Here is an 18,174-nt window from a genome sequence, read left to right on the forward strand (position 1 = left end):
AGGTCTACATCTAAGAAGAGGATTTATCACTTGGAATCCCTAAATCTCATTGCGATTCTATACGAGTCCGAGGTTGAGAGATTGTTCAATTTCTCCTCCGAGACATCTATAGAGTTAGGCATGGTAGGGCTTAGATTTGGGACCATGTATTGAAAGATCTCCGTCACTCATTAATGCATTAGTTAGAAAGCATATTAGAGGGTTTTGCACTTGAAATGATTATCCTAGGTGGTATAATATCTAGGTGCCCCATTTATATCGATTGCCTTACCTCTCCTTTACTTGTGCTCTCTTTCTTGTCTCTTTTACTTTTGTTACATTACATCTTGTAACACAACTATTATTCACTTTTCACTTAGTTAAGAAACAATTTAAGTGTTTTTATTCTCTACTCTCTGTGGCTACGATACCCTCTCATCTGCGATTTAGTACTTCAACAAACCCGTGCACTTGCGGGACATACGCAAGGGGTGTTGTCATGTTTTTGGCGCTGTTGCCAGGGAGTAGGCATTTAGAGATACTTTGCACTTTGTTTTCTTAGTTATTCATTGATTCATTCTATTTCACATCTTCATTTTCTATTATCATTTTGATTTGTTTTCTTTCTTAGTTTTTCTCCAGGTTATGACCCGAGCGAACCCTTCGATATTGATTGAAGGAGAGATCCTGAACTTTAACGTACACTCAGAAGAAGGGGAAAAGAACCTACAAAAGAACTGTCCAATCAAGCTGAAATAGAAGTTGAAGGGTCAGATAATATGGCAGAACAGAACGAAAAACAGAGGACACTATCTGATTATGCTAGACCCTCAATTTTGGGCACACAATCGAGCATTGTGCAACCCCCGATTACAGCTCCAAATTTTGAGCTGAAATCGGCATTCATCTAAATGATTCAGCAGTTAGTGCAATTCAATGGTTTGGCCGATGAGGATCCAAACAACCATATAGAGAACTTCATGGAAGTTTGTGATATGCTAAATATTAACGGTGTATCAGATGATGCTATTAGATTAAGGGCTTTCCGATTCTCTCTCAAGGGAAGAGCCAAGCAGTGGCTACATTCTTTGCCCAAGGCCTCCATCATGACTTGGTACGAGATGGTCGAAGCTTTCATTGCTAGATACTTTCCTCCTGGGAAGTCATCCAAGCTTCGCAATGAGATATCATTGTTTGTGCTGATAGAGTTAGAGTCAATGTTTGAGACATGGGAGCGCTTCAAGGATCTTTTGCGGTGGTGCCCACAGCACGGATTTCCCGAATAGATGATTATTCAGACTTTCTACATTGGGTTGAATCCAAGTACAAGGCAGTTGTTAGATACTGCAGTAGGAGCTACAATAGGGAGTAAAACCCTAGAAGAAGCCCGATAGTTAGTAGAAGACATGACCATGAACAGTTATCAGTGGAATGCGCGAGAAAGGAAAAAGGTGGCCGTGCTCCATGAAATAGATGCAGTAACTTCATTGGCTGCTCAAGTCGAATCATTGAGTAAGAAGTTATACCTTCTAACTTCTAATACAGTGGTGGCCGTGACTACTTGCACTAGGTGTGGTGGAAGAGTCATCCTAATTTTTCGTGGAGCAATCAATGACCATGAAAGGCCATGGCACCACAGGGTTTCCAACAACAACAAGTCCCAAACATGGGGAACCGAGTTTCAGGTTTGGAGACCCGAATGACCGATTTAGAGAAGACCTTGACTAGATTTATGGAATTGTCGGATACAAGGTTCCAATCAATTGAGGCTACACTTCGCAACCACACCGCTTCTTTGCACAATCTTAAGAATCAAGTGGGGAAAATTGAGGAGTCTCTATTGGAAAGATGACAAGGAAGCTTACCAAGTAATACCAAAACCAATCCTTGAGAGCATGTGAAGGCGATCACTTTGAGAAGTGGTCGTGAGGTTAAGGGTAGGCTTCGGATTGAGAAGCCCAACGTAGAAGCACCCAAGGTTATAGAGGTTGAGGAGGGAGCAAGCAAAGAGAAGGAGGTGGCACCCCCACCTTTCAAGCTAAGAATCCCTTATCCGTCTAGATTGAAGAATGACCAAGTGGATGAATAATACAAGAAGTTCCTGAGTTTGTTCAAGCAACTCCGCATCAACATTCCCTTTGTTGAGAGAGCCTAGGCCCACTCGGATGACGTTGTAACTAGCTGACCGAACGGTGAGACATCCAAGGGGTATCATTGAAGACGTGCTTGTCAAGGTGGAAAAGTACATATTTCCTGTAGACTTTGTAGTGTTAGACGTCGATGAGGATGTGGATGTACCTTTGATACTTGGGAGGCCATTCTTGCGCACTTCCAAGGCATTGATCAACATGGACGGTGGGGAGTTGATACTGAGGGTTGGAAATGATAAGCTCACATACCGCTTCACAGAAGCCATTAGGAATTCTCTCAACTTCGATGATACTTTGTATTTTCTAGACACTACTGATGAGATTGTTGATGAATACATGCAAGAAATGTTCAACCCAGACCAATTTTAAGTTTTGTTCGACCGAGAGGTGTACAATGAAGAAGTAATGATGCTTGGTGCAACGGAAGAAGTACCCTCTGGTTAGAGGATCATGAAGAAGGTGCTCCGGAAGATGAAGAGGCCAAGGAGATGCCAGTGGAAATACACCAAGGCTATTGGGGAGGTGCGTGAACCGAACATGTTGGATGAACCTTTGCTAGGTGGTACCAAGCCAGATAATTCCCCCTCTACCTTCAAGAGACTTTGCTCATCATGCTTTCAAGCTATGGGTAAGAGGGCAACCTTCATCTATGAACCCACATGAGGTAAAGCAAGGTACATCAAACTTAGTAACGTTTAACAAGCGCATCTTGGCAGGCAACCCAAGTGTTTACTATTTTCTTAGTTGTTAGTATAGTGGTTGCATGAATAAAGTATTGAGTATTGGTATCTTTATCTTTAGTTGCTTTTGCTGTGGATTTATTGTGGACTCTTAATGTCATCATGTGTTTTCAAGTGGATTTGGCGAAGTTTTGGTCGCTCGAGCTAGTTTCTTAGTTGTGTATTTTGCATAATAGGGCAGGCTCTAAGTGTGTATACATGTTCATAAATTTTCTGCAGAGCATGCAGAGTTTTCTAAGGCAACCAGGGAAAACATGCAGGCATGTGAAAATTCCTCATGCTCGTGGATTTGCATTGCGAGCTCGTCCAGAGAAGACACAGGGGCGTGGAGGCATCCCTGTGAGCAACCTTGTGACTTCCGCACGCCCGTGGGTAATTTTTGCACGAGCGTGCGTTTTCCTGCAGAGACTTAGCAATTTATCCCGAGAGCACACAGGGACGTGGAGTAGCCCCTGTAGGCGAACCTGTGATAAACGCATTAGCATGGGTACTTCCTGCACGCCCGTGTGGATCTCTGGAGAACAGCTCTCCTCCACCCTGCGATGACAAAGGGACGTACGCTTACCCCAGTGAGTTGGACCTATGAATGTCCATGCCGGTGTGGAATTTCCGCACAGGCATGCAAAACACTTAGTGATTTTTTGTGGTGGTACAGAGAAGCCACAGGGACGTGCTGTTGTTCCTGTTGGTTGGACGTATGGGTGTGGATATTTTTCACACGCCCGTGTGGATGCTTTTATAGACATAGAGTGGCATCCAGGGAGCACACCGGGGCGTGCGTTTGCCCCTGTGATTCTCTCTATTGGAGGCGCACGGGCGTGGGTAATTTCCGCACACCCATGTAAATGCGCATAATTCCAAGAGACACGTGTTTTTCTTTAAATCTTCTTGAATTCTCTTCTCATTCACTTCCAATAACTCAAAAAACCACTCTTGATCAATTTCACAACCTCTCACCACTGTTTGAGGGATTTCCAGTCAATTTCTACGCCGAATTTGAGGTTTTCATACCCATTTCATCCGTAAATCTTTTAATCTCTCTCATTCTCCAATCCGTGTTTTAGTCGATTAAAGTCTTAAGTTGCAACAACTTTTACTTTAATGGTTTATGCATGTTTAGAAAGCGTTTAACCGTGGTTTAAAGTTGTATTTTAGGAGTATTAACATGCAGCCGTGCAATTTTCACGATACGCAGATCCACACGGCCATGGAGAATTTCCACGAGCCCATGTGGAATTCTAAAGTACTATTTCTAGAGCTTCATTGATCATTTTCTTGCCAATTCTTGCATATATGCACCTTGTTCGAAGAAGCATGAAGTTAAGCATCCCAGAGAGACCCCACTTGAGCCAGTACACATGGACTTCTCAAATCCCAAGCTTAAGGCTCGATTTGAGAGATTATCAGCACTCAATTTTGGTCAGTCTTGCTTTGTGGATTTTAGTGTGCTAAGAGAGATTCGGCGGGGTGATGAGCTAGCCAATGAGATTAATGAGATGCTAGCATTGGGAAGATTTAGAAGATTATTGACTATCCAAGAGCCAGTTTTCCATGCATTAACGCAAGAGGTGTTGGCGTCTTTCGAGTTTGATCAGCCATATGGGAGATTTGACACCGTGACTGCTATAAAGTTCTGAGTATTTGGACATCCATTTTGCTTGAGTGTCATTGAATTCTCTTGTCTCTTTTACTTTTGTTACATTACTTCTTGTCACACAACTATTATTCACTTTTTGCTTAGTTAAGAAACAATTTAAGTTTTTTTTATTCCCTACTCTCTGTGGATACGATACCCACTCATCTGGGATTTATTACTTTGACAAACCTATGCACTTGCAAGACATACGCAAGGGCGTTGTCAGAAGGGAAAGGGGATGCTCCAGTACCTCTCGACTCACCTCTCGACCCTCTCCAACCTTTCTTTGTCTAACCTTCATGGTGTATCACTCATGCACAAAGGTTACCAAGATGGTTTATCAACCCTAGTGTTACTCTAAGGGCGAAATCATTCAACAAGCATTCAAGATTGAAACTCAATTTGAAACATAAATTAAGGGAAGGATAATAAAAAGTCAATGAAACAAAAACATCCTAGGGTTTACAAAATCCAAGTACCCACTAAGGGGTTTAGCTCTCCAAGGAGCAAGATACAATCAATAATGAAATCAAAAGTAAAAAGATGTAATCTATAAGAAAACCCCCTCTGTATTCTTGTCGATGGTGTTATGGAGTGGCCTCGTCCTCTCCAAAGGTCCCCTTGTCAAGCCTAGGGCACGCCTCCCCAAATCGGTGGCAATGAAAGCTCCCCCAATAACTATCTTCCAAGAGAATCACGGTGTCGAAGTGGGAGAACCACTCTAAAAGCCTTGCCAAAACCCCTCTAAACCCTAGCCTCCGGCCTCTCAAAAGATGGAGAAAAAATGGGAAAAAGGATTATAAAATTGGGCTGAATTGCGGCTTTAAAAGGGCTAGAAGCGGGCATTCACACGAGCATTGGCAACTTCCACACTCCCGTGTGGATTCTCTGGAAATCTCATTTTCAGCCGACCGTGAACAGTACAACTATAGTAACATGCTATAGTATCACCCAAAAACTACTCCCGAATCCATGTTTTTCATTGAGGTAACATAAACAGACACACGTTTATGCTGTAGATCGCGTCGCTTCTTCAATAATGGCCTCATTGGTGAAGATATTGCTATCAATGCATAAATCAGAATACTCGAATGTGACTGCCTCTGTGCTCTCCACATCATGGTACTCACTTAAACACCAGGAGGTTGGCACACATTCTCGTATCTTGAGCCCGACTTATGCTTTTGCATTTGTTCCTTCTCAAGATTACATCAAATAGTGCATTCATGATCTACATTGGCTTCTTTTCTCAAAATTTAGCTTCGCAACTCTACATGCACAAAAGAACATAAATACACATGTATTAGCGCTTAAACCTAATAAAAGTAATGCTCATCATAAGGAAAGAACACTTTGCATTCTTATCGCACAAGCACTTATCACCCCCTCCACATCCATCACAACTAGTTATGACCACCAATCTCAAAGAAGTTAGGGTATCTAACTTCTTACTCAATGTTTCCAATTGGGCTGCCAACAATGTAACCGCATCGATCTCATGGATGCCGGCTACTTTCTTCTTCTCCCTAGCATTCCATTTGTAGCTTCTCCTGTGGTCTTACTACCTAAGATACCTCCTACCACTGCATCAAGTAACTGTCTTATACTTAGGTTCAAATAATTATAAAAAGTCTGAATGATCATCCACTCTGGAAACCCAAATTGAGGACATTTTCACAGGAGTTCCATGAGCCTTTTCTATGTCTTGAATAGAGACTCAAATTCCATTTCCACATTGGACGAGATCTCACTCTTAAACTTTGAGATTTTCCTGGAGAGAAATAATGGGCAAGAAAAGCTTCTACCATCTCCTCCCATGTAGTGATCAATGTTCTAGGTAATAAGTGTAGCCACTGCTTTATTCTCCCCTTCAAGAAAAATGGGAATGCTCTCAACTTGATGGCATCATCTGTAACACCATTAATCTTGAATATATAACACACTTCAAAGAAATTCTTTATGTGATTGTTTGGATCCTCATCAGCCAAACCATTGAATTATGTGGACTGCTATAAAATGTGGATGATTGCTGACTTTAGCTCAAAATTCTGAGCTGTGATTAGGGGCCGCACAATGCTAGATTGTGTCACAATACTGACGGTCTGGCATAATCAGAAAGTGTTCTCTATTGTTCACTCTGTTCTGCCATGTTGTCAGATCCTTCAACTTGCCACTTCAGCTAGATTCGACGGTTCTTGTACAGGTACTTTATCCCTTCTTTTGAGTGTATGTTCAAGTTCAAGATCATCTTCAATTAATATCGAAGGGTTATTTTCCCCTTCTGTGTGATTTATCCTACCTCCATGTTCCAAGGGTTCTTTGTGGTCACAATAGAGTGAAGTGCTAAGAGAGGAACTCTGCTCGGGTTTAGTTGTGTGAGCAATAGAGTAAAGCATTAAAGTAATCCTTAGTGTTGGGGCTTAATTATGACTAGGGTCTTTCACCTATACCAAAGCGTTAGTCCTATATTAGGGAATAGGGTTGACAATGCCCCATGTGCATGACCTGCAAGTGCACGAGTTTATCGAAGTAATAAATCCCAAGTGAATGGGGTATTGTATCCACATAGATTAGGGAATAAAAATACCAAAATTGCTACTTAACCAAGTGAAGATTGATAATGATTGTGTTGATAAGATGTGATGTAAACAGAAATAAAAGAAACCAGAATGAGAGGCGCAAGTAAGTGAGAGGTAAGGCAAATGATAAACGGCTAAATGTATGTATTTTATATGTATTAATCTTGTATCATTTGTGAATATGTTAAAAAATTGATGCCCATATTATGTCTAAATTGGTTATTTCGGTGTTGCAGGTCTTAAATGAGTCGAACGATGCTCAAAAATGTAAATCGGATGAATTCAACACCAAAAACGGCATTTTTGGGGTCCCAGCACTGTAGCGGCACTATAACGGTATTGTAGCAGGTCATTATTCTTGCTGCGGGCATTTGGCTGTGAGTTTCACGGGCTCCATGCGCCCACATGGGTGCCCGTGAGGTTTGGTGGAAATTCTCAATACTCGGTTACTGTAGTGAAAAACACCATTGCGAGACAATCGTGAGTGAAATCTTGTAGCATCGGCATGTTTTTCGGGCATTTGGTCGTGAGCTTCACGGGCTCCATGCGCCGCATGGATGCCCGCATGGATCGACGGGATATAAATGAAACCGATTTTTCTAGGGCAAGGGAGGAGTTTTTTTGGGAGAGTTCTTGGAGCCGATTTTTACCAGTCTTTAGGAGGCAAGATCACACGTTTTGGAGAAGGGAAATCAAAGGGAGAAGCTCGGTTTTGGCTATATCTTCATAGATCTTTTCTTTGGGAGTTTGTAGGCGACGAGGGAAGCCGCCCCCATAGCGGCGTCCGTGGAAGCATTTCCACCTAGCTTGGCTTGTCTTCATACTTCTATTGTTTGAGGGAGTTTCCTTATGCCATTTGTAGTTGTTTTCATGGACTTGTTGCTTGTATTTGTTTGCATGGACGAGTAGACCCCAAGGTCACCAGATGCGGGTGAACCTTGGGGTGAACTTGTGTATTTGGATGATTTAATTTTGTCTATTGCAATTGTTGTCTATTTGTGATTCATTCTTGGTGCATTTGATATGTTGCTTACATGAGAACTCAGTAAAACCAAACTCGCTAGGTTGTACTTGGTAGCGTGACCATCGCCCTTGTACTAGACACACCAAGTTTGGAAGGGATTCATGTACGAATACGCCGTGACCATCGGTATTCATGACCCCTCCACCATTAGGGCTAGAACAAGTTGTGTTCTGGCTCTAATTAGGGATTTCCCCACTTGTTAATACAATCGTATGAGGATTTGATCAGAAGAAATTCTGTGTCAATACTTATACCGGATTAGGGGTTAATTGCCGTGACCATCAGGTTGATCTAATTTAGGAAATCTCTAGGTCCAAACCTTCAATTGCATGACATTCTTAGCATCCTTTGCACTTTAGTTGTCCCTAGGGAATCCGCATCGTGACCATTTCTTTCCCCTGATTTTATACCCCTACCTTATCATAGAATCCATTTGTAGTTCTTTTATTTCAAGTAATAGATTAGAGAAACCCTTCGAATCATTCGGCTAGACAATACGCAAAGAGGAAGTAAGAGTAGATTCTTGGGCCAAAGGAATATGACCCTCTCGTGCTCGCACGAGGGGTATTACTTGACGACTCCGTGCACTTATGGATCAATCATCAGCAAACGATAGAAGTGGGGTACTCAAACAATGCTCCACCTAGGACTTATGCTTCAAGTGTAGGACCTACCATTATACTTCCTAAATAATTCTTAATGAGTCATAGAAATCCTAAAATACACGATCTCAAACCTAAGGTCAACCGTGACTAACTCTACATATGTCCCAGTGGAGAAATTGCTCAGTCTCAACACCTTACACTGTGTAAAGTTGTAAGAAGCTCTAGGGATTCCAAGTGATAAACCCTATTCCTATATGTAGATCTAACCCTTTGGTCCAGGCGAAAGACACTTAGTCATAATTAAGCCCTAGGTGCTAAAGTCACTTCAACGCTTTACTCCGTTGCCTATGTAACTAAGCCCCAGCGGAGGTCATCCTTCAGCCCATTCACTCTACTATGACTGGAAAGAACCCTTGGAACGTGAAGGTAGGATAAATTACATCGGAGGGGAAAGGGGATGCTCCGCTACCTCTCGACTCACCCTCTCAACCCTCTCCAATCTAGCTTTGTCTAACCCTCATAGCATGTCACTCATCCACAAAGATGACCAATATTGACTCTAAGTCCTAGTGTCACTCTAGGGGAGAAATCATTCAACAAGCATTCAAGATTGGAACTCAATTAAAAACATCAACGAAGGAAAGCATAATGGAAGGTGAAAGAAATAAAAACATCCTAGGGTTTGCAAAATCCAAGTACCCACTAGGGGTTTAGCTCTCCATGGAGCACAATACAATCAACAATGAAATCAAAAGTAAAAATAAGCAATATATAGGAAAACCCCCTTGGTATTCATGTCAATGTTCTTGTGGAGTAGCCTCGTCTTCTCGAAAGATACCCTTGTCCGGCCTGGGGCACACCTCCAATGTAAACTCTCCCAATAACCTTCTTCCAAGTGAAGCGCGGTGTCAAATCCAGAGAATCACTCCAAAGACATGCCAAAATCCTCTCAAAACCCTAGCCGTCGATCTCTCAAAAGATGGAGAAAAGTTGGAAAGAATGGGGAAAGAAGATTTTAAAAATCGGGCTTAAATAGTGCTGGAATCTGGTATCCACATGCCCCTGTGGATCTGCCACATGGTCCTGTGGAATTTCTACACAGGCATGGGAAATTTCCATACGCCCATGTGGATTCTCTGAAAACCTGACTTTAGGCCGGCTGTAAACAATAACTGCTGCAGTGATTTGCTACAGTGATTTGCTACAATTTATGCCATAGATAGAAGTAAGTAAATAGGAATTAATTCTAACTCCCACATGATGAACAAAAGTAAAAGGTCTCGAGAAGAAAATAATCCTATTTGACCACTATACATTTGTAACATTAGTAAATAGAACAATCACCAATTTCGAGTAACTGGCCAAGCCACTAAAGTTGTCAAATTAGTGATAAATCATGTTAGTAAAATGGGTCCTATGGAAAGTCCATCGATTCCCAGTCTCTAGTGAAAATAAAAAATATTTATACATTTGAAATCCTCCTCCAATTGGATTAATTGGTCATCCAATTGGAAATGATAACAGAATACGTCGGCTTCCCGGTCCTCTCGTACTAGGGAAAGGTCCTCTCAATGCTCTAACACACGCACTGGATATGGACCGAACTGTCTCACGACGTTCTGAACCCAGCTCATGTATTGCTTTAATGGGCGAACAACCCAACCCTTGGAACATACTACACCCCCAGGTGGCGAAGAGCCAACATCGAGGTGCCAAACCTTCCCATCGATGTGAACTCTTGGGGAAGATCAGCCTGTTATCCCTAGAGTAACTTTTATCCGTTGAGCGACAACCCTTCCACTTGGCACCGTCGGATCACTAAGGCCAACTTTCATCCCTGCTCGACGGGTGGGTCTTGTAGTCAAGCTTCCTTCTGCCTTTGTACTCGATGGCCAATCTCCATCCAGCCCGACGAAACCTTTGCAAGCCTCCGTTACCCTTTGGGAGGCCTACGCCTGATAGAAACTGTCTACCTAAGACTGTCCCTTGGCCCGTAGGTCCTAACACAAGGTTATCGCGACTCTTCTTCAATCAAAAGCCTCATCGGTGAAGATCTTACTATCAATGCACAAGTCAAGATACACAAATGTGACTGCCTTCGTGCCCCTACAACTCATTGTAATGGCTTAAATACATGGAGGTTGGCACACATTCACGTATCTTAGAGCCCCACTTGTGTCTTTGCGTTTGTTCCTTCCAAGATTCCACCAAATAGTAATGTTCATCGTAAGAAAAGAATACTTCCTATTACTAATACACAAGCACTTATCAAGGGTTTATCACTTGGAATCTCTAGAGATTCTTGCAAAAGTACACAGTGTGAGGTGTTAAGTCTGAGTGATTTCTCCACCAGGGTATAATGTAGAGTTAGTCACAGTTGACCTTAGGTTTGGGATTGTGTATTTTAGGTTTTCCACGACTCATTAAGCATCAGTCAGGAACTTAGTAGTTGGTCATGCAGTTGAAGCAATAATCCTTGGGGAGCAATGTCCGGGTACCACACTTTATTGCGCCTCTCATTCTTACTTTCTTTATTTCTTTGCATATTGATTTTGTTCACACTACTATTGATTCATCTTCACTTTAGTTAAGTAGCAATCTTTGTGTTTCTGATCACTATTCCTTATGGATTTGACCAGCCACTCACCGGAGTATTATTAGTTCGACAAACTCGTGCACTTGGGGGTCAAACACAAGGGATTTGTCATTGATCATCTTTCCTGAAATGAAAGAAAGAAAAACAACTTACAATGATGGAAGAATAAAAAAGTGTGAAATAGAATAAGTAGTGAATAGCTAAAATAGCAAAGTACAAAGTGTTTCCAAAATGCCTATTCCCTGGCAATTGAGCCAAAAACTTGAGAATGCCCTTTTCGGTTTATCAAAGTAATAATACCCTGGTGAGTGGGTTGTCGTATCCATAGGGAATAGTGATCAGAAATACATAGATTACTATTTGACTAGAATGATGATGAATCGATAGTGGTGTGAAAAAAATTAATGAAAATTGAAATAAGGAAAGAAGAAGGAGGCACAGGTAAATGATAAGAAAGGCAATTGATAAGTGCTTGTGTGATAAGAATGCGAAGTGGTCTTTCCTTATGATGAGCATTACTTTTATTAGGTTTTAGCACTAATACTTGTGCATTTGTGTTACTTTCATGCATATAGGGTTGTGAAGCTGAATGTTAAAGAAATAAGCCAATGTAGATCATGAATGTACTATTTGGAGGAAATCTTGAGAAGGGTCAAACGCGAAGACATAAGTCGGGTTCGAGATGCGAGAATGTGTGCCAACCTCCATGGATTCAAGCTAGCACAATGGTTTGGAGGGGCATAAAAGAAGTCACATTCGAGTATCCCGGCTTGTGCATTGATAGTAAGATCTTTACCAATGAGGCCGGTTATTAAATAAAGCAAAGCGATCTATGACGCAAACATGTACCCGTTGACATTACCTCGATGAAAACACTGTAGCAAATTATTGCAACAGGTACTGTTCAAAGCCGGCCAAAAAAGAGAAATCCAGAGAATCTACATGGGCGTGTGGAAATTATCCATGCCCATACGGAATTTCCATAGGCCCGTGTGGCAAATCCACAGGGGCGTGTGGATACCCGATTCCTGCCCTATTTAAGCCGCGATTCAGCCCTGATTTCAACATTTTTTTCTCCATCTTTTCCCCAACTTTCAAGAGGGCGGCGGCTAGGGTTTTGAGAGGTATTGACAAGGGTTTTGCAGTGGTTCTACGGCATCGACATCACACTCCACTTGGAAGAAGGTTATTGGGGGAGCTTTTGTCGGCACCGATCTGGTGAGTGTGCCCTAAGCCGGACAAGGGGACCTTTGGAGGAGATGAGGCCACTCCACAAGACCATCAACACGACTACCAAGGGGGGTTTTTCTATCGATTACTTGTTTTTACATTCTATTTAATTGTTTATTGTAACTAGCTCCATGGAGAGCTAAACCCCAAGTGGGTACTTGGATTTGTGAACCCTAGGATGCATTTGTTTCATTAAACTTTTTATTATGCTTTCCTTAATTGATGTTTTAATTGATTTCCAATCTTGAATGCTTGATTGATTGAATCCTCCCTTAGAGTGACACTAGGATGGAGAGTTCATATTGGTAACCTTTGTGAGTGAGTGACACACCACGATGGTTAGACAAAGCTAGAATGGAGAGTTTCGAGAGGGTGAGTGACAACGCCCCTTGCGTATGTCCCGCAAGTGCACGGGTTTGTTGAAGTAATAAATCCCAGATGAGTGGGTATTGTATCCATAGAGAGTAGGGATTAAAAACACTTAAATTGTTTCTTAACTAAACGAAAAGTAAATAGTGATTTGTGTGACAAAATGTGATGTAATAAAAGTAAAAGAACCAAGAGAAAGAGTGCAAGTAAAGGAGAGGTAAGGCAATCAATATAAGTGGGGTACCCAGATATTGTTCCACCTAGGGCAATCATTTCAAGTGCAAAAACCCTCTATTATGCTTTCTAACTAATGCATTAATGAGTCATGGAGATCCTTAAATACATGGTTCCAAATCTAAGGTCAACCATGCCTAACTCTATACATGTCCTGAAGGAGAGATTTAATAATCTCTCAACCTCGCACTCGTATAGAATTGCAATGAGTTCTAGGGATTCCAAGTGATGTGACAAGATCCCCTTGCGTATATCCCGCAAGTGCACGGGTTTGTTGAAGTAATAATCCTGGGTGAGCGGGTGTCAAATCCACAGGGAGTAAGGAATAAAAACACTTAATTCGCTTCTTAGCTATGTGAAAGATCAATAGTGATAAGTGTGACAATGATTCAATCCTCAAAAGTAAAATCAACAAGTAAGAGAGCACGAGTAAAGGAGAAGGTAAGGCAATCGATAAAGATTGGATACTCGGATAATGCTCCCCCTAGGACGATCGCTTCAAGTGCAAGAACCCTCTATTATGATTCCTAATCAATGCAATAGTGAGTCATGGAAATCCTTCATTATATAGTCCACAAACCTAAGGTCAACTATGCCTAACTCTATACATGTCGTGGAGGAGAGATTGAATAACCTCTCAACCTCGCACTCGCATAGAGTTGCAATGAGCTCTAGGGATTCCAAGTGATAAATCTCTTCCTAATTATAGACCTAACCCTTCGGTCCAGGTAGAAGGTCCCTAACCACAATTAAGCCCTAGATACTAAGATCACCTCAACGTTTCAATCCATTGCACGCACAACTAAGCCCTAGCGGAAGTTCATCCCTTAGACCATTCACTCTATTGTGGCCGTAAAGAACTCCCAGAACGGCGGTAGAATCTATCACGTCGGAGGAGAAAGGGGGCGCTCCTGTACCTCTCGACTCACCCTCTCAACCCTCTCCAACCTAGCTTTGCCTAACGCTCGTGGTGTGTCACTCACTCACAAGGTTACCAATAAGAACTCTCAATCTTAGTGTCACTCTAGGGGAAATGTTCATACAATCAAGTATTTAAGGTTGGAACTCACAATAAACATCTATTAATTGAAAGCATAATAAAGAGATTCAATGAAACAAATACATCCTAGGGTTCACAAATACCCAAGTACCCACTAGGGGTTTAGCTCTCCATGGAGCTAAGTATAATCAAAGAAATAGAATGTAAAAGCAATGAATCCATAGAAAACCCCCTCGATGGTAGTGTTGATGGTCTTGTGGAAAGTCCTCTACTCTTCGTCCAAGGATTCCCTCGTTCGGTATAGGATACGTCTCGACGGAAGCTCCCCTACCAACCTTCTTCCTAAGGAATGATGATGTCGAAGCCGTAGAACCTCTCCAAAACCTTAGCCAATACCCCTCAAAACCCTAGCCGAAGCCCTCTCTCAAGTGGGGGAAAAGATGGAGAAAAGAATACTAAAATCGGGGCTGAATCGACTTTAAATAGGGCTGGAATCGAGCGACTACACGGGCATGGATGCTTCACATGCCCATGTGGAATTTCCACACGGGCGTGGATAATTTCCACACGCTCGTGTGGATTCTCTAAACTCCTGTTTTCTCGGTCAGCTGTGAACAGTGCTGGTATAATACTTTGTGAGGTTTGATGTCCGTTTTACGCTTAATCGTCTATTATTTGCTTTGTAGGGCATAAGGAAGCCATGGAGAACAAGAAGATATCATTTGGTCAAAAAGAGAAGAAAACAAGAATTTCATACTACCACCATACTACCCAGTATAGGGGCCCTATGCACTGTAGCAGTGGATTGTTTTGGAGTGTCTGCCCAGATTTCCATACTACCCAGTATGGGGCCGTATGCACCCCGTATGGATCGCGAATCTAGGGTTTTTGTGTGCTTTATGACCCCCATACGACCCGTATGCCTCGGGGGTTATAAATACCAACTTTTAGGGCAGAAAAAGGGGACTTTTGGCTGGACCTTTTCTTGGCCGACTTTAGGGAGATCACTTGGTCGATTTTGGGCGACCTTGGGGAGGAGAAGAAGGGCAAGGAAGCTAGAAGATCATTCAAGCCCAAGGTCCAAGACTCTCAAGGCAAGAATGCAACATCATTCAAGGGGAGATTTACCACGATTTGAAGGAAGGAGACCCGCGGCTAGAGGAAAGCGTCATTTGGCACATTCTTCACCTCCTCCTTCACCATTTCAACTAGGGTGTGTCATTTATGCTTTTGTTTCATGTTTTGTTTGTTTGTATTGCTTGTTGTGGGATGATGACACACTAGACCCCCAAGGCCACCAGGTGTTGTTGAACCTTGGGGGTTTTATCATATATGTTGGATGATAACTTGTTAATTCTATGCTTGTGTAATTTTGAGATCTAATCCATTGTTTTCATGCTAAGTGCTACACTAAGGAGAAATCCGTAGCTCTTTTCTGAGTGATGCATGTAGATGTGACTTGCTCGCATGTATTAGATCATGAATGGATTAGAAGGGGATACTTGTATCATCACGCCGAGAAATTGGGTGTTTGGTAGCCCTCCATGTAGGTTTAATCCGAAGAAGAGTAGGTTTAATCCTAAGTGAGATTTTCTCGTACTCAACGCAATCGTAGGAATGTAGATTTGGAAGAAATTCCTATCTATGTTCGTATTGGGATTAGGGTTCAATCGCCGAGAAATTGGGGTTGTTCTAATCTTGGAATCTCATGGTCCATTTTACCCTTGCATCTTTAGATCATCATCCATGTTTCATGATAACCCCTCAAGGGGATCCTCATCCATAGGCCTTTGCATCTCATTGATTTTCTTGCTTGCTTATTGCTTGTTCTCTCTGATTTGGTCATAATCTCATTTTAGCTTTAATTACATTTAGTAGAGTAAAAATCCATCACTTGAGATCTTAGGCTAAATAATAGCTCGAGAAGGAGTAATAGGAGATCCTTAGCCCCATGTAATACAATCCTCACGTCTTCACGCGAGGTATTACTTGGCGATCCCGTACACTTGCGGGGAAGCAATCAGTTCACGTCGTGGATCACTTGCTTCTTCAATGATAGGCAAGTTGGTGGAGCTCTTGTTGTATGTGCATAAGTCGGAATGCTCGAGTGTGACTGCCTTTGTGCCCCTCCAAATAGATGTGCCAACTAGAATACGAGGAGGTTGGCACACACTCTAGCATCTCACACCCGATCTATGTCTTCGCGTTTGAACCTTAGCAAGATTTCCTCCAAAATTGGTACAATGTGATCCACATTGGCTTCTTTCCTTCATAATCGGCCTCACAACCCTACCTGCACGAAAGTAACATAAAAACACACATATTAGCGTAAAAACCCGAGAAAAGTAATGCTCAACATAAGGAATAAACGCTTCGCATTCATATCGCACAAACACTTATCATGATGAATCCTCTTTCTAGATGTAGACCTAACCCTTTGGTTCAGGTGGAAGGTCCCTAACCATAATTAAGCCCTAGGTTGTAAAATCATATCAACGCTTTACTCTGTTGCCTCTGCAACTAAGCCTAGCGGAATGTCATCCCTTAGCACATTTACTCTACAATGACCACAAAGAGCTCGAGGAAATAGAGGTAGAATAAATCTTACCAGAGGGGAAAGAGGACGCTCCGCTACCTCTCGACTCATCCTCTCAACCCTCTCCAATCTTACTTTGTCTAACTCTCATGGTGTGGCACTCAATCACAAGAGTTACCAACAAGAACTCTCAAACCTAGTGTCACTCTAAGGGATTATTCACACAATCAAGCATACAAGATTGGAACTCAAATAAAACATCATTTAATTGAAAGCATAATAAAATGGTTCAATGAAACGAATACATCCTAGGGTTCACAAATATCCAAATACCCACTAGGGGTTTTAGCTCTCAATGGAGCTAATTACAATCAATGATATCAAATGTAAAAGCAAAGAATCTATAGAAAACCCCCTCAATAGTCGTGGCGATGGTCTTGTGGAGAGTCCTCTACTCATCCAAGGGTCCTTTTGTCTGGCCTAGGATACACCTCACTGGATCAGTGCCGATGAAATTAGGGATGAAATCGGCGTTAAATAGTGCTGGAATCAGGAATCCACACGCCCATATGGGTGCCCATGTGGATTTTTCGCACGGGCATGTGGATTCTCTGTTTTACTCCTTCTTCAGTCGGCTGTAAACAATATCTGCTATAGTGTTTACTGCAGTACCCCTACTACAGTACAGGCCCAAACACTCCCGAATTCATGTTTTTATCGAGGTAACATAAACGAGCATATGTTTACACTATAGATCACTTTGCTTCGTCAATAAATGGACACGTTGGTGGAGATCTTGCTATACATGAACAAGCCGGAATGTTTGAATGTGACTGCCCTTGTGTCTTTCCAAATCATTGTGCTAACTTGAATACAAGGAGGTTGGCACACATTCTCGCATCTTAAACACGACTTATGTCTTCGCGTTTAAACCTTCTCAAGACTTCCACCAAATGGTGCATTCACGATCTATATTGGCTTCTTTCTCTAACTTTCAACTTCACAACCCTATGTGTATGAAAGTAAGATAATTGGACACATATTATCATTAAACCAGATAAAAGTAATGCTTATCATAAGGAAAAACACTTCGCATTCTTATCACACAAGCACTTATCAGTGAGTCAACATGTAGCGGAGCATCCCCTTTTTCCTCTAATGTGATTTATCCTACCTCCATTTCCTTGAGTTCTTTGCGCTTATAGTAGAGTGAATGGGCTAAGGGATGACCTTCCGCTGGGGCTTAGTTATAGAGGCAACGAAGTGAAGCGTTGAAGTGATTTTAGCACCTAGGGCTTAATTGTGACTAGGGACCTCTCACCTGGACCAAAGGGTTAGGTCGATATGTAGGAAGAGGGTTTATCACTTGGAATCCCTAGAACTCCATGCTATTCGATCTGAGTCCGAGGTGTTGAGATTGTTTGATTTCTCCTCTGGGACATGGTATAGAGTTAGTCATGGTTGACCTTAGATTTTGGGACCGTGTATTGAAGGAT

At 42.1% G+C, this 18,174-nt stretch overlaps 1 non-coding gene across 1 annotated transcript; it reads right to left on the bottom strand.

The window, feature by feature from the left end:
* Positions 1-1,148: 1,148 nt before the first annotated feature.
* On the bottom strand, positions 1,149-1,255 carry LOC120255319. The gene has a single exon (XR_005534969.1). It is a non-coding gene; the product is annotated as a small nucleolar RNA R71 (small nucleolar RNA).
* Between the last annotated feature and the right edge of the window lie 16,919 nt (positions 1,256-18,174).

This window comes from Dioscorea cayenensis, unplaced genomic scaffold, assembly GCF_009730915.1.
Source record: "Dioscorea cayenensis subsp. rotundata cultivar TDr96_F1 unplaced genomic scaffold, TDr96_F1_v2_PseudoChromosome.rev07_lg8_w22 25.fasta BLBR01000943.1, whole genome shotgun sequence".
NCBI lineage: Eukaryota > Viridiplantae > Streptophyta > Magnoliopsida > Dioscoreales > Dioscoreaceae > Dioscorea > Dioscorea cayenensis.